The sequence below is a fragment of the Amblyomma americanum genome, chromosome 1 (genome assembly GCF_052857255.1).
Source record: "Amblyomma americanum isolate KBUSLIRL-KWMA chromosome 1, ASM5285725v1, whole genome shotgun sequence".
In the NCBI taxonomy this organism is placed as follows: Eukaryota; Metazoa; Arthropoda; class Arachnida; order Ixodida; family Ixodidae; genus Amblyomma; species Amblyomma americanum.
In genome coordinates, this window is record NC_135497.1 from 433,648,153 (window position 1) to 433,663,964 (window position 15,812).

Genomic DNA, 15,812 nt, shown 5'->3' on the forward strand with positions numbered 1-15,812 from the left:
GCCTCGAGGGCGCAGAGGCTCGAAGTGGTGAGCAACGTCTGCACCACAACTCAAGATCGCTGACACCTCCGCTTCCTCTCCTTCGAGACGGCGCGTGCTTCAGGTCAGCGCTAAGCGAAAATGCGGAATGCACTGTATCAATAGAATTATCTCTTTTTATGCATTTGTTGATCTCATTGACACATAGCTTATTTCGCATATATATCTCTAGAGACCTCTTCTTTTCTCGTCATTATCAACTGATGTGCCACAGACTCCTGATTATACATCAAATGAAAGAAAATTTCAAATCGCCTGCAATAGACATATCTGTTATTAACAACTTTTTTAGTGCACCTGCAGATATAGGTATGCGGTAGAGTTCAACAGAACATAGGTTTGACATGTGAAGACGCCTTGAGCGTTAGTTTTGATGTCCGTGAAACGCATTCATTGCACGATCACCCTCTGAGCCGGCTTTTTGCCTTGAACTCGACATCGAAACGTGGATCACCTCCCCCCCCCCCCCCCCGCCTGATATCATGGAGGAGCAAGGAAGCTTAGGAGATCGTGTCGAGCAACTCCAGTTTCAAAATTATCTTCCCCTTACGAGCATACTGTACACGTAAAGCGAAATTCGCAATATGAAAAGCATACGCCGTTAACTGCCCTCCTATAGCACTTGACAGTCGGTTTGAGCAGTTGCAGTCAGAAAAAAGCACAGCCAAAGCCGGGTACCACCGCAAACTACCACAGAAACACTTCTACGCCAGCAGCCACTCACGGCCTATGCGCTGCTCCCATCCGATGAGAACACGAAGGAAGAAACGCCACGTTAGCCATGATCAACTAACAGAAAGGCTGTGCGCACCAGAGATTCAAACGACACGAAAGTATCTGTACTATTGCAAAACGACACTCTTCTATTTGTAGCGAGAAGCATGTCCACAAATTTTTGACACAAATTTTGAAATAAGAAAATTGTAAGATACTTTCACAATAATATAGACGGTAATGGTCCATTCTTCAAATATAAAGCAAAATATTTCTTTTAAAGTGCTTTCATCGGTTGCGTTGAACAGTTAAGACTGCGATAAATACCTATGGGCAACGCTTTTGATGATACCAAAAACGTTAATAGAAAAGGAATTCAAGACTGCCGTCGGGTGATCTGCAGATATGTTGATTGTTATATTCAAATCTTGCATTATATGAAAAAATTGCTTTCATAAATTCTTTTCCTTTCAAAACAAAATTTTCCACAATTGCTCGTTATGGCTAACACATCGCCAGAGCTGCGAGCATAAATGTAGTGTTTTTGATATAATTTGTTTAACGCGGGCGGCACGCGGCTTTTTCACATTGCTTGTCATGCACGAAAAAATATGTAATCATGTATAACGACTAAAGCCGCTTTCAACTGTTTCTACGTTGTGCGAGATGTGTTGTACGTGATATATGCGCCTTATCTCGAAATTTCTTCGCCACCTTTAAATTGAGCACGGCCGAGAGCAACGGTCAATATCTTAACCCATCCACAGTAGGGCGCACTCGAGACCGAAAAATGATTTCTACAGCTAACTCAACCAACAGAACTACCTTTTTAGCACTTCCGCCTTGATCTACTTGTGCCCTTCCCCATTTCGACGAAGGGCAATAAATGGGTCGGCATGGCGACTGACTACTTGTGCCCGAAAACCGAAACTATTGCCAATCTTCCAGGCGGTGCCTCCTATTTGCGGGAAACCTCCTACGACAACTTGCGGCAATCTCGAAAAACGCAAAAACATGTGAACGCAGGTAAATTCATAAGTGTGGTTGCTTCTCGCCTGACCAGCAACATAACAAGCAAACATTAGAATATTCGCGGCGTAGTGTAAATGCCTCTTCAGATTCCCTCGGAGATTCCCGCTTTGCCTTGCCAATGAGCACCGACAAGGTATTCGAAATTACTGCACGCACTAGTGAATTGAAAATAAAAATCTCAAACCATTCACGCGGCAAAAGATGGGCGTGAATGTCGAAGACATTTGCTGCCGTTTGGCCGCTTTGCGCTCTTTAACAGCTGAGCCCGTGAATAGCCCATCTGAACTGTTTCCTCCAATTCATCCCCAATGAAATGTGAGAAAGAGGATGCGAACGGCGTGCATTCTTGAGCAGGGTGAGGGGGAACAAAGCTGGGGCATAATTTATTGATTACTCCATAATATGCGGGAAAGTATAGTTCTTGCTCTTTTCTTGACGCATAATATGCGCAGGTCTTTCTAACATTTAGCAGAGAATAATCAGAAAATGCGCAGTTTTGTGCGGAAAGTTTGTTCCCTGTCACATTCCTCGTGATTGTGCACTGCTGAAGGCCGTTTCCTTCCGCAGTGCGCGTGTAATGATCTTTGAAGAAGAACCAAATAAATCGCATAGAAATGGCTACGAATCTGATATCAGCAATTCAATTTGGCATTTTCTCCTTGAATACTTCGTGTTTTTTTACACAGACTGAACCCCTCAAATCGCGGTTGGACACAGCTTTGCATAGTAATATTACCTCAACGATCTGGTTATTTCGTTTTTTTTTTTAAACGGGCAAACATTACGACAAGGAAACACGTTGATACAGGTACACTGACAAGGCGCGCACCGATGCTTAACCGCATTCATTACAAGTCTGTATCATAGGTGGCGCTCTGGTACTGCGATGGTGGTTCCGTTATTATTCAATGATCGTGAGCACTAGCCTTGCCTTGCAACCTCTGATCTCCAACGGCAAGAAATGAAAACGTTTCGCACTTAACCGGTAGCATCTGCAAATCATGGTCACCAGTATGTTGGCGCGTTAGACACCTAAATCACGAAAGTTGTAAAGGAAGCCGAGCCTGTTGTCCAGCAAATGACAGCGGCTGATGCCGGGGATGCTCAAGCAACAAAATCGGCCAGAGAAGCCATGCGCACTGCTTATGTTAAATAACTGAAGCAGGAGCGACGAAGGAAAGAAGCACGTCCAGGAGCTCCAAGCCCACGGGGCAATACCTTTGTGTGGCCAGCACAACCTTAAAACCGTCGTTAAAGCCCACCTTAAAGCAATAAAATTGCCGAAATTCATATTATCTACATGTTATCGACCGCCGCCCGGTGATGTATCTTCGTTTCCATCTTCACAGATTCACTCTTAGAGTTTGTCAATGCTCAAAAATGCCACATAAAATTAAGTGGCGATTACAATATTATTTTCTTGCCGAAAATTGTAAAAAATGTGTTTGAATCTCTTTTGAACATTCACTCTTGTCAAAATGTGATAACGTCACCTACAAGACTTAGTGAAGGTTCACAAACACTCCTTGATCTTTCTATAACAAACTTTGAAACCAGTCGTACCAAATCTGGTGTTATCAATTACTGTTTAAGCGATCACCTTCCGATTTTCATTTCAGTGCAAAATGGGTTCCGAGCTATTGCGAAATCTGAGCCGCCTTTGACTCGCTCTCAAATTAATCCGCGCAATTTATCGAGATTCTGTGATTGCATTGCGGAAGTCAGCTGGAATGTTGTGCTCTGTGAACATAACGCTGATATAGGCGATGATACGTGTGTGAAGAATTTTTTATCATTGTATAAAACCTGCTTTCCTCTGAAAACATGTGCTAGGTCAAAGAAAATCCGTAAGCCATGGGTAACGTCTGAACTGCTTAACCTGATAAAAAAAGCGTGACCGGTTCTTTCAGAAGTTTATCAGCAACATATGTCCTGAGGCTCTCAAAGCTTTTAAGACCCATAGAAAAAATATCACCAGAGAACTTCGTGCTGCTAGAAATCGCTATCACAATAATTTTCTAACTTCCTCGAATCAGCAATCTGGTGACGTCTGGCGCAGGTTAAACCAAATATTTGACAAATCTCCAGAGATGCTTACAAAACTAAATAATAATGACGTAGACATTTCTGGGGAGAACTTAGCTAATACATTAAATGACCATTCTCTTTCTCTAACCTCATTTTCGCCCAGTGGAAACTAGTTGTCTTTCATTACAGATTCCTTCCAAGAAACTGCGTTTCTTGAGCCAGTCTCGCAATCTGAAAAATTAACCACATTTGCTAGTTTGAAAAACAGTACGTCCACTGACATAATTGGTCTTCAAGAAAAGCCTGTAAAATATATTATTGACCTAATTGCACATATCTTGGCGCATATATTTAACATTTGTCTTTCTTCGGGGGTGTTTCCTCGGGGCATGCAATGTGCAAAAGTCACGGTAGTATATGAAAAAAGTGACAAGAACAACCTGTCTAATTACCGTCCGATTTCAATACTCCCCGTTTTTTCTAAGGGACTCGAAAAAGTCATTCTTAAACGAGTCACTTCTTTTACTGATCGCTACGACATCTTCGCTACCGCACAGTATTGTTTTAGAAAAAATCGATGCACTGAAATAGCGCTCCTTGCTCAGAAAGAACTCATCCTTGAAAATTTTGAAAACAAAAACATGATCCTTGGTATCTTCCTTGATTTTAGAAAAGCTTTCGATTATATTAACCACAGTATACTTCTGCAAAAGTTGGAGCAATATGGTATTCGCGGTATAGCCCATAAGTTAATTTAGTGTTACCTTCAATACCGATCCCAATGCGCTGTTATAAATGGGCGTGCGTGTGTACGTGTGTGCGCGTGTGTGTGTGTGTGTGTGCACGTGCTAAGGCCTACTGCCATCTTCCCAACATTCGTGGCTTCCACACGCCCAAGCACTTGACAGTTAAACGACAGAAACCGAAATATTGAGGTGCTTTCAGCTATAAATGCATTTCAAAGCGGGTGCTACTGTCAGCTTTATATAAATTGCTCGTCAAACCTTTAGTGTCTATAGGTTAGGTGGTTTGCCAATGGTATACCTTTGGTTCCAAGATATTCCCAAATAGAAAAATACCCCTTCAAAATTAATATTTTCTGTTTGATTTTCCCCGAGTGAAAAACGTCGACGCTCAGCCGTTACATCGGCGCGAAGAAGGATACTGCTAGTTACGCTGATGAGGTAGAAATCTTAATTTCCTGATTCCATGAGTGCCGTTTTGTGTAGGATGAAATGCTAGGATAAGTTGCCGCCCAGACATTCATACATACACTATCATTGTTCCAGGCGCGAAACGTTTATGGCCGCGCGATCGTGGCTGGTGGTGTAATATGCCAGAAACTGAAAACGACGACACACTTTTCTTCTTGGTCACAAGCTGATGATGCAATCCTGGTGCACAGGCAAAATTGTGCTTCTGTTTCAGTAGTCATCATATTACAGGTACGGGATGAGTGATGACGTAAACAGCGAGAGGCAAACTCGAAGATGCAAGGCGCAAGAATGGCAGAAGGAAAGAACAACGAGCACGGACATGGCGCTTGTAACCGCAGTTTGTTGCACGAGCTCAACAACAGTAAGAATACAGCCGTCCTTCCGTACATGAATGGTGTTAGCCACAACATGAGGAAGGTTGCAAGCAGGATTGGCGCGGACGTTCGGTTCTCTGCACCTGTAAAGCTTGGTAGACTGTGCGCGTAGGTAAATTGTGAAGAGACACTACCCAAGTGCTGCCCCATAAAATACCATGAATCTTTTTTAACGTGTGAGGTAGGGGTTGTGTACAGTACTCATTTGTCTTGCGGCCAAGAGCATATAAATTGGACAAATTGGACGATGTTATGAACGCTTGCTTGAAGATCACAGCCACGCGCAAAAAGTAGCCATAAAAGACATCTTCGCTGTGCACTGCAGAGGGTGCAAATACTCTACGCCCAAGTTTTCCGATACATGTATCGTTAGTAAGCACAAATAAAAGGGCAGCAGAGAAATAGGTGAAGCATTCATAATAAAAAAAGGAGCTGAAGTGTGTGAGCACCCCTTCTGCAGCCTTGACAGAAAAAGAACTTTTGTACTTGGCCGAGCGTGTGAATTGATATCGACACGGCTATCGCCACAAGGTCATGCGTGTGCCTTTATGCTTTTTTCCTTGCACCTTGCTATAAAAGGCGAGCTCATGCCATAAACTACAGTTGCAGTAAGCGCCTTGTCCGTGTTCGTTCTTTGTTCGCCTTGTCCACTTTTGCGCCTTGTATCATCGAGTCATGCACAAACTCATCAAACGGTATATTTTTCAGGAGAAAATTTAGCGGTGCAGCTGCTGCTGATTAGTCACAATTACTTAAGCCCCAATTTGCTCTGCAACTGCGCCGTACCTGTCCGGCTTAGATTGCTGTATTTTGCATCCAATTTGGACCCTTTTTCTTTACATTTGGTGTCCACACAAACACAATGCCCTCTCGTCTTGGCAGTTCATGAAACTGGTCGAAAGACTTCGCCCAAAGTGCGGTATTGTGTGTCCGTGGGGGAACGTTGGTTCAGTTCAATGTACCTACCTGGAGAGAGCATATAGATGCACGGCCTCTATATGCCCTCTAGAGCCTCTTAGAAGAGAGGCATCACGCTCGCATTCCAGAATTTCCAACCAAGCAGTCAACGCCAGTCGACGATTACCAGGATGACGCATTCACAAATTGTGGTCAATATACCGTGTAGCATACAAGGTGTCCACGCTAAATTTAGCCGGGGTTTAAAAGTAAGCCGCGGCTTTCTAAGAAGACGCGACCAAATGCATGTTTCTGGCTATTGTGTGGAGCAACTCACACTATGTTTGCATTGTGTGTAACAGCATAATCAGTGGAGAGCAATTAACCAACTTCCCAAGCTATGAAGATAGCCAAAGAAGTCTAAAGAGAAAGTTGTAGAATGCTCCGCGAAACGTTCAAATGAACAGCTTCTAACTTTCCATCTATTACATATCGGCTTTTTTTCGCTCTGTGCAGATTCCTGCGAAATACAAAAAAATATGACGTGAAATGCCGGCTTGCGCGCCGCGATTGCAGTGCTCTCAAACGTTCCCTGTAGGAACAAACATATCATTTAGCCCGGTGTGGTGCTGCTAAAAAAGGTGACAGTGCTTGGGCTCAGGCTCTGACTGTGCAATTTACGCGAGCGCAAGCGATAAGGACTTTGTATGCTTGTTGCAATTAAGCGCCACAAGAGAAGCACAGCGCTCGCCTATATCGCACAGAGAGCTGCCGCTTCGCTGCCCTGCCACCTTATAAGCGGAAACACATCGGTCTAAATGATCTGTTCCTTCTTGCAAGGAACGGTTGAGAGCACTGCCAGCGCGGCGCAAGCGGGCATGTCACGTTGTATTTTTTCGTATTTCGCGGGCTTTTGCCTTCAGCGAAAACAAACCGATACGTAATAGATGGAAAGTTAAAAATTGTTCAGCTGGACGTTTCGCGGACCGCTCTACAACTTCTTCATTGGACTTTTTCGCCCATCTTCGCTGCTTGCGAAGTTGGTTAATTAATCTCGACTTACAATACAAATAGGTACGATACAACAATAGTGTGAATTACAACATTCAATAGCCAACAGCATGCATTTGGTCGCGTCGTCTCAGAGTGCCTGGGCATATTTTAAACCCCTGGCCGAATTTATGCTGCGACACCCTGTATGTGGCCCACTATGCCCCAGAAGTAGCTACATACTGATTCTCACCCAACAGGTACTCTGAAATGCCCGTTAAGAAGCTTGTCTACAAATCTTCACCCGAAATTAAAAAAATAAAATTGCAATTAAAAAAGTTAAACTTACACATCAGAGGAACGGAACAAGTGAACACAGTGGATTTAGCTAGCAGCTCTACCACTGCTCTGCAGCGCGGGTTGTTTCGGCAAGGTCTGCCAAGCCTAGCCAAGCGTAGTTACGCTTTTTTGCCAAAATCATGTCATGTGGTCGCACTTCTAAGTGTCATCTGCTCTTGTCTGTCCAGGTATGGTTTGGAAATACGCACCCCCTGATGACATTGCCTTTCTATGTCACTCAGAAGATGAACTCCAAAAATTGCTTAATGATTTAGACAGGCATGGCAGAACGGTGGGTCTAAAATAAATATGCAGAAAACCAATGGAATGCTCAACAAGCTCGGAAGGAAACAGCACTCCATGATTGGTAGTGAGGTGCTCCAACTGGTAAGGAAATACGTCCTCTTAGAGCAGGTAGTGACCGCAGATCCGGATCACGAGAGTGAAATAACTAGAAAAGTAAAAATAGGGTGGTGCACATTTGGCACATTCTCTCAGATAATGAATGGCAGTTTGGTAATATCCCTGAACAGAAAAGTATACAAGAGACGCATCTTACCAGTACTTACCTATGAAGCGGAAAAGTGGACGTTAACGAAAAGGGTTCAACTTAAATTGTGAACAACGCAGCGAGCTTTGAAAAACGAAAATGATGGGTTTAACGTTACGCTACAGAAAGAGAGCAGAGTGAGTCAGGGAACAAACATAGGTCAATGACATTTTAGTCGAAATAAAAGAAATGGGCTGGGGAAGGGCACGTAATGAGAGAGCAAGAAGCCGCTGGTCGTTAAGGGTAACGGAGGGGATTCCAAAAGAAGGCAAGCGTTGGCAGAAAGTAAGGTGGACAGATATGATTAAGTTTGTGGGGATTAGGTGGCCGCACAGGTGACACAGGACAGAGTTATAGGGAGCCTGAAATGATTTCAATGGGCATGTTCTAGTGCAAGGGATCTGTAGAGGTGGTCTCTGTGGGCATTCTAGTTATGTTTGAAAGCACTGCGGGACCCTATAATTTAGAAATAATTTTAAAAAACCGCTGCTCGCATTAACTCAGAACCGATTATTGCGACACACCTCACCGCGCGTCCCCGATCCCAGTGACGTCAGTGGGCAGAAGAGGCAGCCTTCAAACTCGTCCTGTCTGCCCACTGACGTCACCGGGGTAGGGGACGCGCGGTGAGGTGTGTCGCCCTAATCGGTTGTGAGCTACTGCTTCAGCTATTTTTTTTAAATTATTTCTATATTATTGAGTCCAAACAGAGCTTTCAAACTTGACTCGATTACACACATAGACCACGTCTGCAGATCTGTTGCACTAGAATATGCCCCTCGAAATCATTTCAGTGTCTCTTTAACTAGAGAGATACGCTAGAAGAGTTTGTTTTGCAGTGGGCGTACTCAGACTGGAGATGATGCTGAACATGGTTACCAAGTCCGCTCGAGTTGCCGGGATCATCGTCAAAAGCAGAAAGCGCTAGTGCTTACCGCCTTACGCTAGGAGTAAGCCACGGAGCTTTTGCACCAAACTAGCCTAAAGAGAGTCCTTGGATGTCCACAAGCGGCCGCTAATAATCGAGATTTTCACGAGTCAAAATCGACACCTCCTAAGCCTTGTGGCTTCAAGTACTTTAGTAATTCAACTTGGTTAGCTCGCAGACACGGTAGCTGGGCGAGGTCTTCTACAGCTTCTCTGAAAGAGGTTTGAGTCCCGGGATTCCTTGGGACTTAACACTCCTAATGAGCTAGGTCTTTATACTTTCGGAGACAAAGCCAGCGGTGAAACCCACCTTCGACATTTTAGAGTCTCGACTAAACGTGTACCATACGTCGCTTAAGCGCAAGCGAAGCGCTGGATTGGCGGAAATGCATTCGCTCGTACTCGAACATTTTGGAACAAAATGTGCTCGCAATCTCTCACTGATGGCACCGTGGACAAGGTCAGCGGACCTAGCGCAGCGGCGTTCCATATTTTGTCTTTGAATATTGCCTTGTCTGTCCACCTTACTGCAGTCGTGTCCTCAACAGTACTTGAATGCGCTGCCATTGAGGCGGCCTTATAGCCTCTTTACACGGGCAGCGCTAACCGTAGTTAAGCTTAACTGCCGTTTATGCGGTTAACCACGGTTACAGTTAATTAACTGCAGTTCGCCGCGCTTACACACAGTTTAGCCATCTCTGTTAGTGCGACGAAGCAGATCATATCATACTCGCCTCAGTGAAGGTAAAGCGTCACCCACTGAGGCGTATTATTAAACAGGGCTACGTTGAAAGGAACACATCAGAGGAAAACGTTGGTCCTTGTGCTAAGGCCTGCTTAAAAACTTTTTCTTTGTGCTTGTGGCTGTCGTTGGCCGAAATCTAAAAAGAAGTTCTAGACATTGATCACAGTCGACTTCGTAGCCGACTGCGCGTTTTACTTTGGCTACTTTAGCCTCTTCCCATGACTGCTCAATGCAACGCATCACTGCTCACTGCTATCATTGTTTATTATCGTGGCATTTCTTTCACAGTGAGTGCTGTGCTTGTGTTTGTGTAGTTAAGATCGTGCGGACGTCTTGTTTGTCAAGCCTATGTTGGCCCTTAGTAGGCTTGTCGTGAACAAGGGGGACGCTCAATTTTGGGCTGCGTTCGTGGCGCATCAGGCAGCGCTACAACGCTCCGCGTGCAGATACTGGCGCTGAGCGCTAAAATTTTCATGCTTGAAGAGACGAGGAAGTGACACCAGGGGCGGCCGAAGCTCTTTTTGTTGGCGGAAGCGCACCTGTCCATCTGTGAGCGAAATCTGTCGGCGTACCCGCGCCCAGACTCGTTGTACGAGGCCACGCTTCCGCACCTTCTGGGCAGCGGACTCCGAGAAAACTTTCGGATCAACCGCGGCACATTCCGGTACATGGTGGCTGTTTGTGGAAGCATGAGCCGGCAAGATACCAAAATGCGGAAAGCGATTCCGCTGGAGAAACGCATGGCGATCGGCTTGTACCACCTCGCAACATCAGCAGAAGAGCGGACTGCTGCCAACTTGTTTGGGGTGAGCACTGCGTCAGTTAATTTAATATTTCACGAATTTTGCAGCGTGGCTATGGGAAGTTGGAAGCACGATTTGTGCATAAATTTCCAAACACCAACTGAGCTTTACGAGCACGTGTGTATGTTCACAGCAGTCTGTGGTTTCTCTCAAGGTGTCGGTGCAATGGATGGCTCTCATATCGAGGTGTGCCCCCAAAGCAAGGAGCTGTTGACTAATACAACTTTAACGAGTCTTACAGTGTCATTCTACTTGCTGTCGTAGACCACACATACAGGTTCCTATGCAAAAATGTTGGGAGCCCTGGTAGAAACAATGACGTGGCACTGTTTCAGAAGTCTCGACTGTCAGCTACACTGGCTAGTGAGCTGTTCCGACAAGAAACAAAAGTCATTGGAGGTATGGAAGTGTTGGCACAATTATTCTTGGTTATCAAGCTTTCCCCTTGCAGACGCACCTGATAAAGCTGTTACCCTTCCAGGTGCCTCTTGGTCCCCCTCACAGACCTTTAACTACCTGCTGCGGAGTGCCAGACATGTTGTCGAAAATGCTTTTGGACGTGTAAAAGCACGCTTTAGAATGGTGCTGAAGGGCCTAGAGTGTGACTGCACACTCGCAGAGGCTGCGCATATGTTTCAGAGACAGCTTCTTCTTGAGGCATGGAGTTGGCACCCTAATGTCACGTTTGCATTTTGAGGCAAGAGAGCGTTTTCTGAGAAACTGCGTTTCCGTGCTAATTCAATCTGCACCAGGCCCTCTCGCCTCGTTAATGATTCAACCCTATGACTGCAAGATTAAAGCATGCAAGAGTGTCGCAAGAGTCTCGTTAGAAAAGTGATTGCAAGACTTCTAAAGTATCGAAAGAGGCGGTCGCGACTCTAAGACGCTTTCATGCTTTTTCTATAATGAGTATGTGCATATTACGACGGAAAAACGTTCCTAGACTACATCCTTACGTTTGAAATGATTTGAACAATAGCTGGCTTCTTTCGTTTCCAGTCAAGCTCATTTAAAGATTCAGAGGTAATACGGGCTACAACTACTACTTGCTAATCCAGCTTCACCAAGTAGAGGCTAGATGGGACAAACTGCCTGTTTCAAAATGCAGCTGCCTACCGAAATCTCGTCATAGGCTCTGAGTACTTGTTCCTTCAGCAGAAACCCATTCGCTGGATAAGGTGGCTGCAGTTGGCGTCGGAAAGTGTAGATTAGATGTCATTTGAAACAGGTGTTTGCCTTGCAGTGAACGTAATTTGGCTTAAGGAGATGAACTGTTCCTGAAAGGATAAGTAAGTGTCGAGACCGCGCCGCCTAGTACACCTGGTCAGGTTAAGTTAGCAATTCACACCCAGTGCACAAAAGTGCCATACCACAGCCACTGGTGCACTGTCGGCGCAGATTGCCCTCTGCAACCAAATAGTTTAGTCGGTGTTCATTTCAGCAACGCACCTAATAATAATCGGGCTCCCAACGCAGTCCCATGCGGTTTTTGTGTGCATAGATCAGACATATTTGCGGTGAGAACATGGAGAAGAACGGGCTGTTCCTAATCCAGCGGCCGCAACTCCGATGCAAAGCTGCTGAGTTGTATATAGACATTTGGGCCAGACAGAGTGGAGGTGGCCCTGCGCAACAGAGTGCACTTCGGGACACAAAGTGTTTAGTTTGTTCTGTCCTGAATAATACAACTATTACTCCTGCAATGTTTCTGGTGAACATGCTAGGTTGCAGGCTTTGTCCCACCTGTATTGAGGTGCTCACCGCTCCTCGCTACTCCAGCAGAGGCAGCGAAGACTACGTGATGGTGCGCCGCGAAGAGGTGTGGCTTGGCGGACACCACTCTGCCCGCACCACAGGCGCGCGGTTTATGAATTGTGCGAGAAATACCCGCACTTTGTTGAGCCACAGCAGCGAGGGTACCCATGTCTTGTAATTGCCAAAAACTAATATGGCGATTATTAATCACCAGCTACAAAGCTCTAAATGCAACCGGATGCCTCTCTGCAATAGTTAAAATTTGACTATTGAAATTTAGCTGGTAACTTTACTACTCAACGTGATAAGCATATTTACAGGTATCCGGCAACGCTGGTATCACTGTGACCCAAAAAAACGTGTTTTTACTTAAAACAAATTAGTTTTAAAACTTCGTCGCGGGCTCCCCGGATACACGCGGTATATGAAAAAAACTCTAATCGCATACATACTGCGCTGCAATAGAAACAATACATTGACAAAGGGAAACTCAAAGATGAGAGCCATGGCATGTCATATTACTGATTTGGTTCTAAAGTCTATTCTGTGCGCTATAGATTGCAGCATAGTCGAAAACCACATGACGAGCTTCCGTGCGTATTTTTCTTGTTAGTGCCACGCCTCACTGCGTGAAATTCTACAAACAATAGCAGAAACTCTGTCATTGGTCGATCATACATTTACACCTCGAAATGTGCGCATGCCGTCCGTGAGCAATAAGCGGCGCTTGTTCATAGCCACTTCACGGTCAGCTCCGCTACGTGAACCGGTCGCCACAAGGTGCAAGCTCAGCAGTTAGCGCTTGGATATCGCTAACCTTGTTTCTTTCACCGGCAGAGGAAGCACCACCGAGAGGAACATAGCGATGGCGCAGATTAAACAGCGCAGGAGCTGGCTTCTGCCAGCGCTGCGCCTGGTGACTTGGCCGTGCTGGTGCGGGAGCCGAAAGGAACGGTGGTGTGGGAACTGAGGGGAGCGCAGGTCGCTCCGGCGCATGCGCACCTCGATCCTGTGTGCATCACCGTCCCCTCTGTGCTCCCTCCCGAGCAGCGGCGGCCCAGTAGAACTGCCGCCCAGCTGAGGCTTCCAGCCGAATAAACAGAGCCCGCTTCCAGGCGGCCACTACCAGCCGGTTCTTGAAGGTGGTGAGCTGGACCCAACGGCCACCATTCTCAGCCTGCCATAGGAAGAAATTAGACTGCGGCTCTTGATGCAGCAGTGAAAGGCGCTTGAAGGCAGTGTTTTGCGAGAGGTCCCAAGGCATACAGGGCCATTGTCTTGTGGTTTGGCAATAAACGACTTTCAAGAAGTGTACAGCTGGCGACTAACAAATCTCGCGTGCTAAAACAACAGGCATCGTTGTGAGATACACTACTGTTGGGGTCTCCGGATTATGTTGACGTCTGAGGTGTTTTACCTCGAATATCAGTACGCAGGTGTTTCTCCATTTTGCCATTCCCGACGCATCTCCCGACTCCGTGAATTAAACTGTTGACAATTTGGAGATTTAACCGGCTCACGTACAGCGTGCTGAAATCGCTGCAACGAACATTTTAGGAAGACTCTGTGTCAGTTCAAACACATGCTGGTTCATACAAGATAAACCTGTAGCCGTAATTGACGGCCAACGGCCTCTTAATGAAATTCCTGAAATCAGATAATCTCTGAGAACACCCTAGCATGATTTTAAGCATTACGTTTTTCATTAGTGTTTGTGGCTGCCGGTCATATCAACAACAGCAGCGAAGCTAGCCGAGACGCGAGTCTCCACCGCCAGGCAGAAACAGTGCCCATTTTAAAACTTAAAAAGGGGGACAGCGTACGGCAGCGGCGTAAAGGGGGGCGCCGTACGGGAGCCGGAACGTAGTTTTGTTTTTACGTTTTTTCGGCGTCCCCCTTTTAAGTTTTATTATGATTGTCGCCGACCAGACGAGTTTTGGCCCAAGTCTCGACTTCAGTGCCCATTTTGCCGCAGTAAGCAAGATTCTGCCAAGCAGTGCCCCACAAGACCTTTCTTGCTTTGGGCTCACCCATATATATCCTACATTAGGATGGCATAAAAAATAATATATAGGTGGTTGTTGTTTCTTCTTTGGAATACATAAAAATTTCTGAAGCATTAAATTTTCCTTTAAGCAATACCAGCGACATTTCTGTGTTAATGCTGTCTGCAGTTCCAAGACTGCAAATAAAATGAATAAATGCTATGGACGAGGAAGAATTTTAATTCCCAAGCGTTACCAAATCGCGGGAGCGTCTTTCTCACACAAGATCCATTTCTTCGAGCCCATCGGCATCCGGAGCTGAATTGCTATGGAGTTGAGGTGATTAGCCCGAAGCGGCTCCTCCCTCGCCGTTACGCCCGCATATCTCTATCGTAGGACACGGCTTCAAAGAGCAGCAGCTGGTGACAAAAACCCATAGCCCGTGGTTATAGAAACCAAAGAAATCATCATTTGAATGCTCAACTGTATAAAACAGGGCAAATTCATCAAAATTCTTGATATTATAATTTCGTCTTGTATAATCTTTCTGTTTAGCTATAAAAACTTGAATAACGGATTACTCCCAGTAGCGGAAGAATTTTTCGTGGCGATCATGATTTTGGACGGAGCTCCACTCCAAATTTAAGTTGTATTCTACACTACAGGAAGAGTAGGAAAAGAACTTGAGGGCGCCTTTATACTCGGACGTCCTGGGCGTGCGGGGGCGCGACGGCGGTGGTCAGTAACGTCAGGCTGGCGACGCCACGACAGGCGCGCATTCGGCCCTCCTACATTCCAACGACCCCGGCGCGGCGCAGCGGCTGCGCCAGAAGCACATGCACAGATGATGCGCAGAATGTTCGACGCGCCATCTGTCGTAGGTGGCGAAGCAGCGCTACCCCGGCGAAAGGCGGAACCGGTCCGGCTGGGCTGGTAGAAGCTGACGCAATCGGCGGGAAATAGACACATGCTCGAAGTTGCCGCCGGTGTTGGGGTGCGCCGAATCCGCCGAAAACGTCGGCGGTCCAGCGCCGTTGGAGTGTAGAGGGTGTCGCTTCGGCCAGCGTAACGTCGCCGTGCCGCGCCTGGGCGTTACATCGGAGTATGAACGCGCCTTGACCCGACAAGCTGACTTCGGTGCACGCTAAGCACGTGAGATTTTTGTTAGTTATTCAAGAGGTGTGTTGCGTACTCTTTGGCCAAGGCAAAGTATTGCACCTAAAGATCCGTTCGCCAAATATACTTTGTACCCTCCATTATTCTCAGCTCTCCCTTGGTGGTGAGTGAACGATATGACGCGTCCCCTTGAATACTTGCTTTCCAAATGATCGGCTGTGCCAATTCCAAGGCTCTCAGACCACAGAATACGGCCCATGACGATAGAACGTGCTCCTAGGTAAGTTCTCCCAGTATTCGG

General features: G+C 46.1%; 1 long non-coding RNA gene across 6 annotated transcripts in view; it reads right to left on the reverse strand.

The window, feature by feature from the left end:
* The window catches only part of LOC144115892 (uncharacterized), a 256,236-nt gene that overhangs the window by 198,064 nt on the left and 42,360 nt on the right, over nt 1-15,812 (reverse strand). The gene's annotated exons all lie outside the window — the stretch shown is intronic.